The sequence below is a fragment of the Miniopterus natalensis genome, chromosome 6, assembly GCF_054644295.1.
Source record: "Miniopterus natalensis isolate mMinNat1 chromosome 6, mMinNat1.hap1, whole genome shotgun sequence".
NCBI classification, from domain to species: domain Eukaryota; kingdom Metazoa; phylum Chordata; class Mammalia; order Chiroptera; family Miniopteridae; genus Miniopterus; species Miniopterus natalensis.
This window is the reverse complement of record NC_142086.1, coordinates 90,693,695-90,711,148: the sequence shown is the minus strand read 5'-3', so window position 1 is coordinate 90,711,148 and position 17,454 is coordinate 90,693,695. Positions and strand designations below refer to the sequence as shown.

Sequence of the window (17,454 nt, the reverse complement as noted above, 5' to 3'; positions counted from 1 at the left end):
TTAGTGTCTCTCCCTATCACACACACAAAAAGGCAACTAACAGCACAGGGGAAGGACGCTCCACTCTGTACAGATTCAGAAGTGCTGCCCAGGACCCCATTCAGCCATCAGGCACCTTGGGGCCCCCAGCCAGGCCACGCTTCAGCTCCACACCTCAAAGAAAGAGTGTTAATTACTCATTAGAACACCAATTATTTCCAAATACATTAGGAACCAGGATCTCTGCTAAGCAATTTTATTGTCTTAATTCTGCTCTCTTATCATTTTTAATAATTACACTCTGGTTTTTATTGCATTAAGATGCAATTAAGAAAGACAAGCACTTGTAGTTTAAATCTATTTTAATTTTTTTTTAAATAAAGAATTCCACAGCCACCCATAACCATGGAGCACATAATACAAGCCCGAAGAGCAAAGAAATCGCTTACATAAACTAAGCTGAGTTTCGTTCAGGGGAAACAGGCAAGTCCACACACTCTGAAAACCTCAGCATGAGATGCCGGCTGGAAAGGTGACCCGGCCATAGGCTGTGTGTTCGCACCGAGGACAGGGCCCCACGCCGTCTGCGGGGGGGGATGGAGCCCGTCGGGCTCCCCGGTACTGAGCTCGGGGGTTGATCTACCCTGTGAAACGGCACCACCTGTACGGTGAACTCACCACGTTCGGTTCCATTTTCTCTCCAGTCTAAGGGCGACGCGTCTGACATGCGGAAGAATGAACTCGCCGACGGCTGCTGAAACGACCAGGGGGAAACAGCAGGGACCCTAACAGGGCAACTGGACCAACAGCCTCTGTCCATCGCCACAACGGAAGAAGAGCCGGAAGGTGTCACCTGATGAAGTCACACCGTCACGCGTGAAATACTTTTTACCAACAAGCGGAACCTGACTCTGATCCAGCCTTTCGTTGACGGGAAATTTGGGGGACAATGAAACGTGGTAAATCACACAAGGATGTTGGCAGCAAACCTGCGTCGTGGGGACTCCACAGGGCCAAAGGCCCGGCTTCCTGACCCACGCACCCCGAGAACAAGAGGGAAGAGGCGCCTGCCCACTAACAGGGACGGGGACATGTCACCAGGTACAGTGTACGGACTCTGTTTAAATCCTTTGATCACCCGGCGGTATTTTTAACAAACTGTGAAAAAAACATTTCAGACAATCATGGGAATCTGAACATGAATATTTAGTGATACTAAGAAATTACTGTTCATTTTTACACGTGACACTAGTATTGTGCTGTTTAAAATATAAACCCCATCTTTTCAGAGTCAGATTAAAATATTTGTAAAGAAGCCTGATTTTCTGTTCACATCCTCTCCCTAAAACCCTTCCTCAAGCAGATGGGCTGCGGTTGTTGGGATCCTGTAGACGTCTGCTGTTTTCAAACACACCCCTGAACAAAGTGATGCAAAGAAGTAGGAATGAAAAGCAACGCCCACCAGGCACAGGTCTAGGGCTACGAGACAAACAACTGGATTAAAAAGCAAACGAACTATAAACCCCGATGCCCCCAGAAAGTCCTTCAGAGCACCCAGGGCACGCGTGCAGGTAAATCACTCACCATGCGGAGGTCAGGCGTCTGCTGACGTTAACACCTGGAACGCGGCCATCAACCTGGGAATGAAGAAGAGAGACTTCTGAGTGACAAACAGCCCTCAGGGGGCCCGTGTGCTTTATCCACGAAAGAAAAAGCACGTCACTTATAAAACTGTGTCATCAGCGAGAGCCCACAGCAGAGGGAAGAAACACGGGACTCGGAGTTAGGACAGAGAGATGCAGGCACCTGTGGAACGAAGACCAGGGCACAGACTCGACCGCTGGGGGCATCGCCCCAGCACAACCTCCTACGTTAACCACACCCCAGAGTCCACGGCACGGGTTCAGCCAGGCTGGGAATCCTGTTAAATGAAGCAAGAAGGGCAGGACAGGTGCTGCCTAAAATTATTTTCATCGGGATGGCTAAAATTCAAGACTTTATTTGTTTAGGTTTCCAGGAAAGGCAGAAGTGAGATTACTGAGCAACCGCAAATGCAGACTTCACGCCGGGATTGAGGCAGGGCTACTCAACAATGAGCGCCAGCCGCCAATGGCCTCAGAATGACGGGCAAGCAAACAGATCAGAAAAAAACTAAAAGACCGGATTTAAAAGCATCTGAAAAAAACAGGAGGCCTCCGATCACAAGCAGGACTACAAAACCCCCGCGGCACCCACTACGCAGTGTCCCCGCGACGCCCGCTCCCCGAGGCGGCCAGGGAGCAAGGCTGCCCCCTCGCTCGCTCCACAGCACCACCTCCTGGACAACAGTGACCTCAGACCCCGAGGCGCTGAGTGCGGAATATTCTCCAGGAGCCGTCAGGCTGCTTCCCATCCCGTCCCGGGATCTGTGCCCCGGGAGGAGGCCCTCTGTGGCCTGCGCCAGCCAGGCTGCCTTGCCCGCTGGCCGCCTGGGAGGTACAGTCGAAGCCAGGAGATAAGAGGGAAGTAAAGAAAGGGGGAGCATGGACCCCCAGCTTCCTCCCTGCAGGGTCCCCTGGGGGGTCACACCACAAGCCCCAGCTTTACTCAGCCAACCCTCTCCTTCCATCCGTAGCTCTACGGGCCGGAGGGTTCCAGGCTGAACAGGCTGAAACCTAACCCCCAATCTGAGGTGTTCGGAGGTGGGGCCTTCGGGAGGCGACTAGGTCACGAGGGTGGAGCCCCCATGAATGGGATTAGTGCCCTTATGAAGGACACGCCAGGGAGCTCCCTCACCCCCCAGCCGCGGGGGCACAGGGAGCCGGCCGCAGCTGCGACGGGAGGTGACCCCCACCCGCGGCCAGGTCTGCCCCACCTTGATCTCGGGCTCCCAGCCCCCAGAGCTGGGAGACGCACATTCCTGTCACTGCCAGTCACCCGCCCGTGGTCCTCTAACGTCTGAACTCTGTTAAGTCCGGGGGTCTCCTCCTGCTTAACCCCCGGGGCATCTTCACTAACCTCTCTTCTGTCACTCTGAGCGTGTCACACGTTCCTGCCGACCTCTGAAAGACAACGGTGGACAGAGAAAGGGGCGCAGAAGATAAATCGAAGGTTTAATTTTCCGTGCGTGCCCTCGACGGAGAGGGGGAAAGAGAAAAATGGAAAACCCAATTTCTGAGCCAGATTTCACGGTTCCTGTATGGGGAGAGAGACACCCAAGGAGGTTCTGAGGGCAAGGGTCCCAAGGAAATCCCGAATTTACATACAGGATTTTGTATACATGAGCATTTTTCTGACAAGAGAAATCCAGAAAGGTCAACTATTTCTTGGTATTCTCAGAAACTGACCCAAAAATGTAGAAACAAATCAGCGCAGAACTAGCCAGTCTGCCCAGGAGGAGAGAAAAGACCAGGCAGACGGTGGTGGGCACCTGTGCCCGGTGTGTGGGCAGGACCACAACCTCCCCCCACCCACGGGGAGCCACGGCCCCTCCCCCCCCACCCCAGGGAGGCAGCTGGGACTGTGTTCCCGCCAGTCACTCGGCCCCTTCCGGCGGCAGCAGCCCAGTGGCATTTCCGAAGCTCATCAGCTCAGCAGGTGCTCGAAGCGCCAGCAGCAGCAAAATCAGTTCCAGGCGGCGGAGCAGCTCTGCCCGCGGACCTCGCTGCTGAGGCGGGGAGAGCACCCTTGGAGGGAGGGGAAGCTCCAGAAACGGAGGCCTGGGGAGCGGAGCCTGCAGGAAACACCCCGAGCGTCCCTGGCGCCCCATCCCAGGGTGGAGCCCCCACTATGGGGTCAGCCCTCACCCGACAGACTGTGGCCAGAGCCCAGCCCAGCCCCTCGTGCTGTGTGACCAGGATCTGTGGCTCACCCGCCCTGGGCTGGCTTCCCCCTTTGCATGGGGGTGACCCTGCAACATTACCCTCGTAGGGTTCTTCTGGGGTCAGTGAGAAACGCGCCTCCAGGACCCAAGGACGCTGCTTTACGTCCACATCGGAGCCCCTCTCCGTTCCCCTTGCTACTGGGGTGACTCGGGTACAAATGCACGGAAGCCTACAAAGTCCACCTTCGTTCCACACCAGGCGGAGCCAAGAGGGAGTCACAAGCCACCTGGGCAAGGGCACGGAGAGGGACCAGAGCCTCTAACCCGCAGAGCCCGAACGGCGTCTGCCCCTATGTCCCTGACCCTTCCCCGCCGGCACCGGGGCCTCAGCTCAGAGGCCGAGGTCACCGTGGAGAAACGGTGAGAGGGGTTCTTCTCCAGCTTCCAGCAGCAAGAGAAGCGGGAAGACGGGGGGCGGGCCAAAGGGGCCCCCAACCGCGGCTCTCCCCACACGGCTGGTGACCGTGGGCTGCTGCTCCCGTCCCCTGAGCCTGTCTTCCTCGCCACGTGGAGGGCGTCGCTCCCTCCCGGGGCACATCGTGTGGGCGTCACACACACGGTACTTCTGTCCTCTCTCTCCCCTGCCCCAGGTGCAAAGACGGCAGGGAAAGCGAAGTCTGGACTCTCATGAATCTCAGGGAGGCCCCTGCACCTGAGACCCCGTCAGCCACGGCCAGTGAGGTTTTCCCACAACCAAGCAGGACCCCTCCCGGGGCCGCTCGGGCGTCACCAGCCCTGACACGGCAGCCGCTGTCCCCCAAAGGCCAGCTGGCAGGGGTCGGGGCAGTAAGACCTGCAGAAAAGGGGGAAGGCCCGGCTCTGGGCGTCGTCCTCAGCAAAACCCGGCTGAGCCAAGGTTCGGGGACCATCTGACAGCTGCTCCGGGAGCGGGAGCAGAATTACGAACAAGGGCTAGAAAAGGCCGTTTCCATATAGACGTCGGAGGGATACAGGGTGCAGATCCGCGTCAGAAACAGGCCTGACGCGGCCGCAGGCTGCCTGCTTACACAGCTTTTTCCTTCTGCAGACAAATGCCGGAGCGTCATGCTTCCGAATACAAATCATCTCCAATTAAGACGCTTGTGCTCTGCGGGAAAGCGGCTTGGCAGGGCGGGCGAGGGACCTGCCGCCACCTCGCCCTGGGCTTTCAGGGCTGGCAGGGCGATTTATTTTTGTTGATTAAACAAAATACAAATGGAAAGGGTCTGAAAATTGATTAGCCAAGTACCCCGGGTGGTTCTCAGCGCCGCAGTGTGTGCATCACGGCTTCCCAGAGTCACAGGAGCGCCTCCTCGTTTCCCCGCGGCTTCCGGGACTTACAGCGTTGATCCTGGTGCCGAGAGAAACCTTTCTGTCATCTTGAGGCAGGCGCTGGAGGAGGCGACTCCGGCTTGTCTTCTGCTGGAGCGAAAGGAAGAGAAATGCCCAAGGGATTGGGCCGTTTCAGGGAGAAGGTCCACCAGGATTTGAAATCCTTTTTTTTTTTTTTTAAATATATCTTTATTGATTTCAGAGAGAGGAAAGGAGAGGAAGAGAGAGCGAGCCAGAAACATCAACAATGAGAGTAGTTGATCGAGCCCGCACCCCGGGCACGTGCCATGACCAGGAATCGAATCCCGATCGCCTGGATCCCAGGTCAACGCTCAACCGCTGAGCCACGCCAGCCGGGCGAGGATCCGGAATTCTTGAAGAAATGATTTGGGTTGAGTGGCAGAGCCCTTGTCACTCATTTTGTGTGCCCTTGTTCTTGGCAAATTACAGATTCACTAACAAGGGCCAATTTGTTCAGATGACAACAGTCATAAACATCCAAATTCTTCATTCTCTCTGTTCACTTTCCAAAGGGGATGAGCGTCCAGATGGGCGGCCAAGCGAACGAGTGTCGGATGCTCCTGCAAAACAGATCGACGTACAGGGGGCACCGGGAGCCGTCTCGGGCCGGAGCGAAGTTCTCCTTAAGTGCAGCCGGGGCCGCAGGCCCCAAGCGCGATGAATTCGCACAGGACGGCCACGACCGCGGTCAGCGGAACCCTGACGCTTCCCGCTGGTCAGAGCACGGGCGTCGTGGGCCGCTGGGCATTTTCAAACCTGATTGTACATAATTGCTAATCACTGGCCCATTCCCCACCCTCCTGGGCTGGGGCGTGTTGCTAGGCAACCCGTCCTTGCTCTGGATGCTTTCCGAGAGCAAGTGAGGCAACACGGGGGTGTCGGCCACGTGGACACTGACCACTCCAGACAGGCCCACAGGAGAAAGATGCCGCCGCCTGCAAGCACACCCGTCTCACCTCCGTCTCACATCCCCTCCTCGCTAGGACGCGTGTTTCCGGCGTCTCTCGGCTCAGTAAACGCACTCTCCCGGGTGGGCCTGGGAAACCGTCCTTTTGGGGCTCCATCTGGCAATTCATCCAGTTCAACCTAATCACTTAAAAGAGGTTCTGCTAGGACTGCGAAATAGACGGACTATTTTCCTCCACTACGGTAATCACCACTGTGCTTCGCATCAATAACATGTCATTTACCGAGTCCCACAGTCCCGGAAATTCTTCTCATCAGAGTCCACTGGGAGAGGCCACCTGCACCGATTTACAAATCGCTGAATAAAAGGTCACATTTAGTTTTCTATTTTCAGCTGTTCCAAACTCATCTGACTATTTCGTGTGCACAATATACCCACACATTCCCCGCCTTTTGAAATGCTCAGAGCCACCGGGAACGGGGCTGGATTTGTTTTTCCTAGTTTGAGATCAGGAACAGCGGAGGACATCCTCACGAAGAGGAAGGAACCGCCAAGCGCATGGAAGAAGGTCGTTAAGGGGAAGAGGAGAGCGGGCGGGGTCGCTGGTGCCTCGGACCTGGATGCTGCTCCTGGGAAGCCGGTGAAAGCTAAAGATCGCCCTCAGCGCCCGGCGAGGAGCACAGGAAAGCGTCAGTCTGCGGGTTTCAGGATCTCTGCTGGAAGCCCCAAACAATGACCAGCTCGGGCAGTGCCCGCAAGTAGGTGATTAAGCTCATTAAGGAAGAGCTGGTAAAAATTACTACATGAAGGGAGAACTCACAGTGCGGTTTAAGTTTAAATTTCTGGTGTTTTTGCACATGTTTGAACACCTAAGCCATTATAATTTTCCAGCAACCAAAATGAACTATACCTACAATTAGTAAGTTACAACGTGTAAACGAGGCCCATGTGAACTGTACCGGGGGCGAATGGCAAACAATCTTAAGAAGACAATAGAAGGCTTATCGCCCCTGTCCAGATGGGTCCAATTAAAATATAACCAGGCTTTCTGTTTAGTCTGGATTCACTTTATTACATGCTTATAATTAAAAAGGAAAAAAATTAAACTAGAAACACATAAAAGTGAGTGTTTTTCCTTCAACTCATTGCTACTCTCATTTTCACTCCCCAGAGGTAACCGCCAATCTGTCTGCTTACCTTTTACAAAAGCAGCCCCTACCCCATGTCCTGGCCACTTGTTTTTTTCACTCAACAATACAACACAGAAGCTAGTTTTACACAGAGTCCTCAGGAGCACTCAACTCACCAGCCAATCTGTCCAGTTTCAAGATAAAGTTCCTCAAACAGCAAGAGTCACCCTTCCCCTCTCAGAGTTTATGACAATTTAAGGACCATCAAAAGCAGGATCGCCTGGCCAGGGTGGCTCAGTGGTTGAGCACTGACCCATGAACCAGGAGGTCACAGTTGATTCCGCCAGGGCACATGCCCGGGTTGTGGGCTCTATCCCCAGTAGGGGGCGTGCAGTAGGCAGCTAATCGATGATTCTCTCTCATCATTGATGTTTCTATCTCTCTCTCCCTTCCTCTCTGAAATCAATAAAAACATTTTTTTAAAAAAAGCAGGATCGATTCATTATTCATCTCCCCAAAACTCCAAGATGCACTTCAAGAAGCCCAGGAATGAGGAAAGAAATTTTCAACTCCATAGGTGTGTCCAAGGAAATTCAGCCCAACACAAATGGGGCTCTAGAAAGCTGCTGGTTAGCACCACGTATGGGTGGCTTGAGGAGAAGTCCCCAAGGAAAGATGCATATCACACACACACACACACACACATACACACAAACACGCGGAGACAAATGAAAGCCAGAAACATCAAACACCAAATAAATACCAAGAGCCAACTGCTAAGTTAGATTATGAAGCTCACTGCTACCAACTGAGGGAACAATGTTATTTCAACAGAGACATCTGAACCCCCTGTGAAGGAAACTGAACCAGCAGCTACTGAGACAGGAGCAACACAAACACTTTCCCGAGACAGAGCCACTGTGTGGACCACATGAAGCCCACGTGGCTCCAACTCAGGAATTACCCAGCCATGTTTGAGTTAGTTTTACTTATGGGAGGCAGCTGCAGACCAGGGTCCTAATCTCAGTTCTACAAGCAAACTTTAAGACAGTCACTTTTTCTCTCTAGATATCAGTTTTCTCATCTACAATGAGAGGACTTGACTAAAGAAACTCTAAAATCTGTAGCATGATTTATTTCTCTGGTTCTCTTTGGTTAAAATTATATTTATGGATGAACGATGGATGGATGGGTGGATGGATGGAAAGATGGATGGATCAATGGATAGGGCAGATGAATGACGGATGGTTGGGTGGATGATGGATGGATGGATGGATGGATGGATGGATGGATGGATGGATGGATGGATGGATGGTTAGATGGATGGGTGGCTGGATGGATGGATGTCTAGATGGATGGTTGGACTGATGGATGGATGGTTGGATATATGGACAGATGGATGGATAGGTGATAAATGGGTGGATGGATGGAAAAATGGGTGGATCAATGAACAGGATAGATGAATGAATGATGGATGGTTGGGTGGATGATGGATGGATGGATGGCTGGATGGATGGTTAGATGGCTGGATGGCTGGATGGCTGGATGGCTGGATGGATATCTAGATGGATGGTTGGATTGATGGATGGATGGTAGGATGGATGGATAGAAGGATGGTTAGATGGATGGATGGTTGGATGGATGGCTAGATGGATGGATGGTTGGATGGATGCATGGATGGATGGATGGATGATGAATGGGAGGCAGTGGTCTACTGAATGGAACTGTACATACTTGTGACCAATTGTTATAGTTTTAGAAATTCTGTGGGCCAGTTGACATCATGCTGATACCTTGGAGTTGGCCATGGTGGGAATTTTTCTCCGTGGAAATTGGCAAAAACTACAAATCAGGCCTTTTTACTCATCCCATGGAATCAGCTTACCAGAAAAGAACTGGTGGGAAAGGAGAGAAAGGCGATGGAGGGACAGTACCTGTGTGTACACAGTCCTCTGGGATGATACTTACTATTTTCTCCACCTGAAACACCATGACTCCACTTTGCCTGAGTAACTAGGGCTTCTTGCCTAAAACTCAGCTCAAGCATCACCTCTTTTTCAGGGAAGCCACACCCTGATGTCTGCCCTCAGACTGTCAGAAATCCTCCCTACCCTCAGGGTGTGGCCTCTCGGGTAACGCCTGTATACAGTGTGGCCCTTGTCCGTTTAGCCAGCCCCACGAAGCTGTTGGTTAACTCAGGTCAGCAGCTGTGCCTTTTAGTTCTTGGTGCTCAATGTCCAGCACAAAGCCAGGCACACAGCCATCACCCAATACGCCGCTTTTGAGTTAAAGCAATAGTTTTCCCTGCAGGGCAGAGCACAGTGTTTGCTGATAAAGGCTGCACTGCTCTACCCTGGTCAGAACTGGGCAGCGGGAGGCTTTTCCAGGCTTGACCTTTTCAGGTCCCCTTTCCCTTAGACTGCGGTTTTGCGTTAAGTCGGGTAACCTACATTTATCACAAAACAGTGCAGTGTGTCAGCGGCCCACTTTCCTTTTCTTTGCTGCTCAATTGACATCCGCATGTCACTACAAATTTCATTCTTAAATAAGGAATTAAATACATTTGCCTTGGGTTTACCCAAGCGAGCTCTCAGAGCACCGGGCTTCACCCTCAGGCTCCGCCGCCTAATCCACTCAAGTGGCTTTGAGAAAATGGCTTAAGTTTTCTTGTCCTTAGCTGTCCAGTCCATTCAACGAAGACAGAAGACTGGAAATAGCACAGGCGAGAAGCCACTGCCCTGCCCTGTCCCAGGGTGAAGGCAGGCTCCCCGGCCGGGACCTCAACAATGGCCAACGTTGCTGCAAGTGGAGCCACACACAGCTGTCACCTTTGGGAAAGAAGAAAATACCCTGGTCCGTTCAGGCTGCCATAGCAAAGGACCACAGATTGGGTGGCTTAAACAACAAAAATTTATTGTCTCACAGTTTTGGGGCTGAAGTCCAAGACCAAGGTGTTGGCAAGGCTGGTTTCGGGGAGACCTTTCTGCCTTGGCTTGTAGTCGGTCCCCCTGTCGCTGCTTCCTCCCATGGCCTTTCCTCTGCTGTAGACAGGAGGAGCTCCGGCATCTCTAACTCTCTTATGAGGACACCATCCCTGTCCGATTAGGGACCCACACTTTTGACCTCACTTAACCCTAATTATCTCCTCACAGGCCCTATTGTTGAGCTTCAACATGTAAATTTGGGGGGGGGGGGGCGGGACACAATTCAATCAAGACTACTGAGACCTACTGGGTCCTAATACCTACCCTTCCTCCCAAGGCAAAAAATTTCTCTCCACCCTCCTGGAAGGAACAAACTAGCCCTCCGCTCTGGGGTGAACTGCCCTTCCCAACTCATGTGTCAAATTCCTAGTCCCCAAGACCTCAGAATATGATCTGATCTGGAAATGGGGTCATGGCAGATGTTATTAGTTAAGATAAGGTCATACTGAAGCGGGGTGGGCCCCTGATCCAGCATGACCAGTGTCCTTATAAGAAGGGGACATTTGGACACAGGCGGGCCACAGGGAGAGGCCATGTGAAGCAGAGGTGAGGGGACGATTCTACTATGAGCTGAGGACACCACAGATTATCAGCAACAGCCAGAAGCTAGAAAAAAGTGGAGAAGATTCTCCACCACAGCCTTCAGAAGGACGTCCAGCCCCAGAACTGAGACGATAAACTTCCGTTGTGTAAGCCGCCCAGAGCAGGACTTTGTCATGAGACCCAGGAAAGGAAGACCCCCCTCCACCCTCGCCTAGCTCAGCCCTCCCAGGGAGGAGAGCTTTCCTGGTCAGCAGACTGGGGGTGGTCCTGAGCCCGCGACCTGGACCCTTCTGGGCTCTCTCTGGAGCCAGTCACCTCCAGGACTTGCCTTTTCCTTCTCTGTGCTGTTCCCTGGGTTGGCCAGCGTGTGGGGAGCAGTGGGGAACAGGCGCACGGCCCGTTCTCCAACCAGCTCTGTCTGTCACGCCGACATTTTTTTTTTAATCCTCAATGGAGCGAGAATGTATTTTCCATCGCTTTTCAGAGAGAGCGGAACAGGGGGGGAGAGACACTGATGTGAGAGAGACGCATGGATGGGATGCCTCCTGCACGTACCCTGAGCAGGGCCGAGGATGGAGCCTGCAACCCAGGTACGTGCCCTTGACCGGAATCAAACCCAAGCCCCTTCAGTCCGAGGGCCGACGCTCTAACCACTGAGCCAGACCAGCCAGGGCCCATGCTGACACTGTGATGACCCATCTGTCTGAAGTCTCTGTGACATTCCCCAGTTGGCTCTAAACTCCGGGAAGAGAAGGGGGCGATTAATTATCACCCTTCCGACCTCCACAGGGCCCTTCACACCGTTCCGTCACCGCCTTCTCCCACAGCCCGTCACTCGGACATGGGGGCGCAGCGGAGGCTCAGCGGGGTTTGTCTCCTGGCCACAGTCCCAGGCCCACCAACCCAGGTCCTCCGCCAGCAGCTCCTGCATCCTTTCCATAGAAATCGCTGTTCTGACCAATCAGATCAAGTATCCAACAAGAAGACAGAAAAGGTGCATGCCTCGGGTAAAGGCCTTAACCGGGCGAAAGAGAAAATCCAGTTGGTTACCAGTGAGAGCCAATAAAAGCGACTAGGCCTGGGCTCCTCCGAGCCAGCTGGTGCTCAGCACCTACGAATCCACCCAAGAGGACAGCTTTTCCCTGCCCGAGGAATCTGATTGTTTTAGGCTTATTAGTGACACTAGTTTAAGACCATCCTACCTATGTACAAGCCAGAACCACCTGGGGACAGACAAGGCTTTTAGCCTGTAGACTCCAATGAGCTGCCACTATTTTTTTTAAAAATTAGACCCACATTTTTACTTCTTCCCTCTTCTTTCCTCGTACCTGCCAACAGTCTAGACTTGCTGGTGGCAGCCAGCGCCATTGGGCGTCAGGGTTAAAGAGGTGGGAGGACTTTGAAATGAATGGCTTCTTAATAAACCAGCCTACGGCCCGGCTGGTGTGGCTCCATGGGATAAGCACCGTCCAGAGCACCGAAAGGCCACCAGTTCGATTCCCGGTCAGGGCACACGCCCGGGTTGTGTGCTCGAACCCAGTAGGGGGGGTGCAGAAGGCAGCCGATGGGTGTTTCACTCTCACATCGATGTTTCTCCCCTCTCTCTCCCTCTCCCTCTCCCTCTCCCTCAAAATCAATTTTCTTAAATCTTTAAAAAAATAAACCATCCTACGTGCGTCCAGGCTGTGGAACAGGACGCCGTCGCTGTGGACTCACTGCCTCACCTGACGAGGCAACAGGAACGCGGAGGGACACTGAAAGGAAAGTTTAACCCAGATCCATACAAACTTCCATGCGCAAGTCTAAGGACATCAACAGCACGGGAGAGGCTGGAGGGGGGCACAGGGGTGATTCCACGCCACCCAGGCGACCGAGAGCTAAGGGGCAGTGGTGTCCTGTGGCTGCAATAGAACAGGAAAAGCTGCATGAAGGGACAGCTACGGATGGATGGGTCCAGGGACACGGGGGCCAACGGCAAAGCAAGCTGCGGTCATCGGACTACAGCTACGGGAAACAAAACCCATTTCGGGGGGCCTTTGACCACCTGGAGAACGACCCCCAGAAGAAAGCAGCAAGAACCCTGTGTGGTCTGAAATCAAAGCCCAAGGGATGAGAGTTGGAGGAAACGGGCCAGTTTTACCTGAAAGAAGGGGGAAGGGAAGACAGAGCAATGCTCCTCAGCCGGGCCGCCTGCTGAAGTCGCTGGAAGAGGGGTTACAGTTCAATGTAAGTTACAATTAGAGGTGCCCCGAAGTGGAAGACGGCTGCTTTGTGGTAGAATTTTGGTCTCTGGTAGTATTGGGGAGACAGATAGAGGCCGCAGGCCAGGGATGTTTTTTAAGGGATCCCTGAATTAAGATTGAATGGCCACCAATGTCCTTCCCAGCTCATCAATAAAACCAACCCGGCTGCCCAGGGTGTGGTCCACATCTCCAACTTGAGCCATAAGTTCGTTCCTTTGGGGGAACCTGGTGCTAGTCAGGCATCTTGACGAGAAATTCTGCCCTAAACACAAACCTGAAAATCTGACCTCTCAGCCACCGGGGATGCCCCTGGCCCAGGGAAATCAGAAAGGCCTTATGGCCCAGCCGGCGTGGCCCAGTGGTCGAGCGTTGACCTATGAACCAGGAGGTTTCAGATTCCCGGTCAGGGCACATGCCTGGGTTGCGGACTTGATCCACAGTCGGGGGCGTGCAGGAAGCAGCCGATCAACGACTCTCCCATCACTGATGTTTCTCTCTCTCTCTCTCGCTTTCTCCCTTCCTCTCTCTGAAACCAGTAAAAACATATTTTTTTAAAAAAAACAAAAGAAAGGCCTCGTTTTATAGCCCCTGGGAAGGACTGTCTTGCTTCTCTCTGGTGATGACTTTTACCGGGAGGTGGAAGGGCACACACAGGACAGAAGGGAGATGCCACCGGCCGGCTGCCATGCAGGGACACACCCCCTAACCAAACCAGACATCACCAGTCAAGGCCACCGAACAGGGATAACACTGCGGAGACCTTGGCGGTGACCCAGAGCAAGGTAAGGACGGGATGACCATGAGGCTATAATACGGATGCCATTTGCCAAGCTGCTGCTGTGCCGGGCACTGTGCATCTATAATCTATAACCTACAGTCATCACTGTTCAACTGGCAATGGTGTCGCAGCAATGTCACAACAAGGGCACAGAAGCTCGGAGACCAAACGACTGGCCACAAAGCTGGTCACTGAACAAGGGATGAACCCAGTGTATGTGCCTGCGAAGGGCCTGGACGCGGCATGAGCCACGCGACGCTATTTCGCGGGGCCCCGCCCACTGGGTCCTAGACTGTTCATAGAGGAAGCGGCCTTTTAGAAATATCCACGAACACGAAGTAGGACGAGACCAGGAGGCCCCGGAGCAAGAGCCGCCGCAGACCCCACCCCACCAGGACACACTTCCCGGCCCTGGTTAACGTGCACCGAGGCCGTGACGACACTCGCCACCCAGGCCGAGGCGCCGCCCGAAGCGTGGGCGTGTGAGTGGCACAGCGCGCCCGTGCCAGGCGGTTGGAGCCGGTTTATTTCAGGCTCAGTGTTAAGACAGCCAGCACCAGGTTGAGGCTGTGAGACGCTCCTTCTAATTACAACTTTATTTTCAAACACATGTCACAGCTTCAACATGGTGAGGCTCATGCTTGCTGTGAGGCTAAGGGCAGCAGCTGCTCCCCACGGCCTCTCGCTCACTGTGGGACACACGGAGGACCCCCGGGGGACCCCAGGACCCCACGGTCCACCCCGTGTCCCCAGTGCTGCCTGTGCTCCGCAGCGCTCGAACCCGCAATGTCACTTTTGACAGCACCAGGCACTGGTGAGGAAAGGGGTGCAGACCCCCCTTGGCAGACGTGAGGGGACACCTTGCACCTCTTGGCCCATCAAGCCTGATGACAGCCAGCGCTGGGAAGCCACCCCACAGGCCAACTGCACGGCGCCCTGCAAGGGACCCGCTCCTGCTCCTGGGTAAAGGTGAGTGAGCCTGAGACAGTGGCAGGAACCCAGACGGAGGGCCACGGAGCCACGGAGCCACGGAGCCACAAGGTCGAACATGGCCACGGCTCTCCACACTCAATGTGCCTCCAGAAAAGCAAGGCTTCCAGATCATAAAAATTTCCTTTCCGCGGTTTCCTTAACCGGCAGGAGTGAGAGGAAAAGGAAGAATTTTTTACCCGGGGCCCAATGTGGGCGTTTGTTTTAGGAAAAAAAGGAAGAGCACTTGAGGAGATGCTGCACAGTGATGCTCCCTCGCTTTCCCACAGAATGTCTGTGTTATTGTAAAGTCACTTTCCACCAAACACCCCACACAACACGAGGTGCCCAAAGTCTAACGCGCCCTTTAGTAACTATTCCCACTGTTGACTAACGAACGGCAGGCTGTTCTCTCACTCATGCGTGATCGGGGGTCACTGGGAGGCCCTCCCTAACCAGGTCCCCTGGGAAATGATTAAGTAGTTTCAAGGTCATGACAAATTTTTGCAGATATCCTAAAGTTTCAGGAAGAACCTTGGGGTGTAAAATATTACACCCAAAAATGCAGATTCAAAATATCCAAATGTCACCCCTGGGTAAGGCAAGGAATAAAATAAACTTTGTAGGCCATCAGCAGGCCTAGACCTATCCTTAAAATTATTATCAGGTCGAGCCCGTGAGTCTCAGTGGTTCACCCAATGAACCAGGAGGTCACAGTTGGATTCCTGGTCAGGGCACATGTGTACGTTGCAGGCTCGATGCCCAGTAGGGAGCGTCCAGGAGGCAGCCGATCAATGATTCTCTCTCATTGATGTTTCTCTCTCTCTCCCTCTCCCTTCCTCTCTCTGAAATCAATAAAAACATATTTTTTTAAAAAGTGGTACTAGTACTAGTAGTAGTAGTATTAATAATAAATCTCCAGTTCCCTTCAGAGGAGCCTCCCCTGGGCGCCTCCCTCACTCCCAGCAGGACACTGACCAAGTTCACATGCTCAGGCCACAGTGGACTAGAGAACAGCCCCCTGCCCCACAGAGGCCTGATATGGACCAGTCAGGAGCACCCCACTCCTCCTGGCCTGTGATGGGGTAGGGGAGCCATGTGACCCAGCCCTAGCCAATGGGACCAGCAGGGCGGGTCCGGGAAGGGTTTCCATTGTCGATGAAAAGTCGCAGACTGGAAGAAACACCTGTCCTTTTCGACCAAGTATTTCTGCAGGTACCTGCAGGTGACACCTCCAGCTGCCATGCTGGGCTCTGTGCAGAAACACGCCCAAGGAGCAAGCAAGTACCCAAGGACACTGAGCAGAAAAACGGAAAGAACTCATGGTCTGATGCCATCCCTGGTTTGATGAATCAGCCGTGGAACTGTCGTGGGAGATCCTAAACCCCATACTGTTTGGGAGACTCGTTGCTGGGTCTTTTGTTTCCAGCACCTGAAACATCCTGGCTGATAAAGCCCTACCCCAAGGCTCACCAGCAAGAGCCTGGGCTCTAACAAACACCTAATGGGGACAGGTAATGAGTTAGACGATTGGGACTGAGGTCCCCAGCACGGCAGTGGGAGGGCAGGTGGTCGGAACCCTCGCTGTGACTTCCTGTCCACTCTGTTTCCCAGCTCTGCCTCCTCCACACCCGGACTGCATCTCCCTCCAGGGAAGGTTAAGCAGCTGATCCACCCGAAGACATATTCAAGAGGTGGAAAATACAGCCTCTACGGCCAGGACAAGAGTGACGAAAGCCAGGGTTCAAAATCTTACACATTGATCTCTTCTGCTTCAGCAATTCAGAGACTGCTCAAAGTCCTCCCCAATTTAGACTTTTAAACTGACCCGTGAAACTATAAGACATGGGGGAGAAAACTTTCAAAGCAATTTTTTTCAGGAACAGAGGCTGGTGAGAGGCCTACGTGGTAGATAATAGTACATAAATCATCTTGTCAGATACAAATTCCACATAAGGCTCTCTGTCCTCAGAAAGCAGCCGTGTAACAAATAACACCATCTGACGGATAGAAAATCTGACTTATATTTATTTATTCTCACACACACACATACACACACACACACACACACACACACACGGTCATTGTACACAATGTATCTGTAATGACATAGAAACTGTACATATCTGGCTGCTCTGTGGGGGAAACAGGGTTGGGGGACGGGGTGGGAGGTTGGAAACTTTCACTATAAACTAATTCTTTCATGTATTTCAAATTTTGAACCATGTGAATTTATTACTGAGTCAAATATGTAAGTACACAACATAAAATTACCTTAAAAAAATGTTAAAGGAAGGTAATAGCGCAAGCACATGGGTGTGAGTAATGTAGGCCAGAGGAGCCCAGAACACGGGCCCCGAGCCACCTGGCCGCGTGCTGCCCAGATGTGACCACATGGGCCCCTGCGCTTGGAGAAGGGCCCATTCAGAGAGGCTGTTCCAGGCACACAGAGCCTATCGAGTTTCAGCCTAAATTGAACAGAAATTCCCCCTAAAATAAACTATGCAATTTCCTTGCAACAGGCGACTCCCCATAGCCCTGCTCTGCAAGCTGAGACTCTCGTGCTGAGATTTCGTCATCTGACACCAGGGACGACAGTCCTGCATCCAACTGCACACCCTGGGGAGCAGCTCGGGGAGCCGGTGGAAACAATATAAACAGCACCCAACAGCCTCCACCGGCAGCCCCGGGAGATGACGGCCAGGAGGCTGCCGCTGGCTGCCACGG

General features: G+C 53.1%; 1 protein-coding gene across 2 annotated transcripts in view; it reads right to left on the bottom strand.

The window, feature by feature from the left end:
• The window catches only part of TIAM1 (TIAM Rac1 associated GEF 1), a 215,199-nt gene that overhangs the window by 163,133 nt on the left and 34,612 nt on the right, over positions 1 to 17,454 (bottom strand). The window contains exons 2-3 of one of the 2 annotated variants that reach the window (XM_087818493.1): positions 1,564 to 1,616; positions 658 to 832 (exon numbers count right to left, since the gene is read on the bottom strand). The gene's annotated coding sequence lies outside the window, so the exon portion shown is untranslated. The remainder of the gene's footprint in view (positions 1 to 657; positions 833 to 1,563; positions 1,617 to 17,454) is intronic. The other variant, XM_087818492.1, reaches the window with a different exon arrangement.